This window comes from Arachis ipaensis, chromosome B01 (assembly GCF_000816755.2).
Source record: "Arachis ipaensis cultivar K30076 chromosome B01, Araip1.1, whole genome shotgun sequence".
Taxonomy (NCBI): Eukaryota; Viridiplantae; Streptophyta; class Magnoliopsida; order Fabales; family Fabaceae; genus Arachis; species Arachis ipaensis.
In genome coordinates, this window is record NC_029785.2 from 121,303,943 (window position 1) to 121,304,512 (window position 570).

A 570-nucleotide genomic window follows, 5' to 3' on the forward strand; every position below is an offset into this window, starting at 1 on the left:
TTCAGCGTCGAATTTACTCGCCAATATATTTGACGGTAGTTAGCACGCCAAAATTTTTTTTCCCTCCAAATTTTACCGTCGAGCATTATTGTCGGAACATCAACTCTGGCAGTAATATTTTAGGGTGACAAATTTATTGCCAAATCCAATGGTACATTCGACGAAAAACTCGCCGCTAACATCCCCTAAATCTGACGATACATTCGACGGTTCTCAATGTTTTTCTTGTAGTATAAATTAAATTATATATTAAATTGTGTTAGATTATATTAAATTATTTTATTATATAATTTTTTTATTTTTTCAAAGATAATATCTATAGATACATGTTAAAATTTGTTTTTTTATAGAAACAACAAAATACAGATCCCAATAAAAATATGAAAGAGACAAAGAATACCTTTTCTTAACAAAATCCAGGAAAACTTTATTGTCATTCCATAAAGTAACCGAAAAGTGGAAGGAAAAATTATAATCACCCACATCTTACTAAATATTCGTTCTATTTTAAAGTTGACAATAGATGATGATTAAAAACATACAAGTGATACAATTTTTTGTCATTTTATT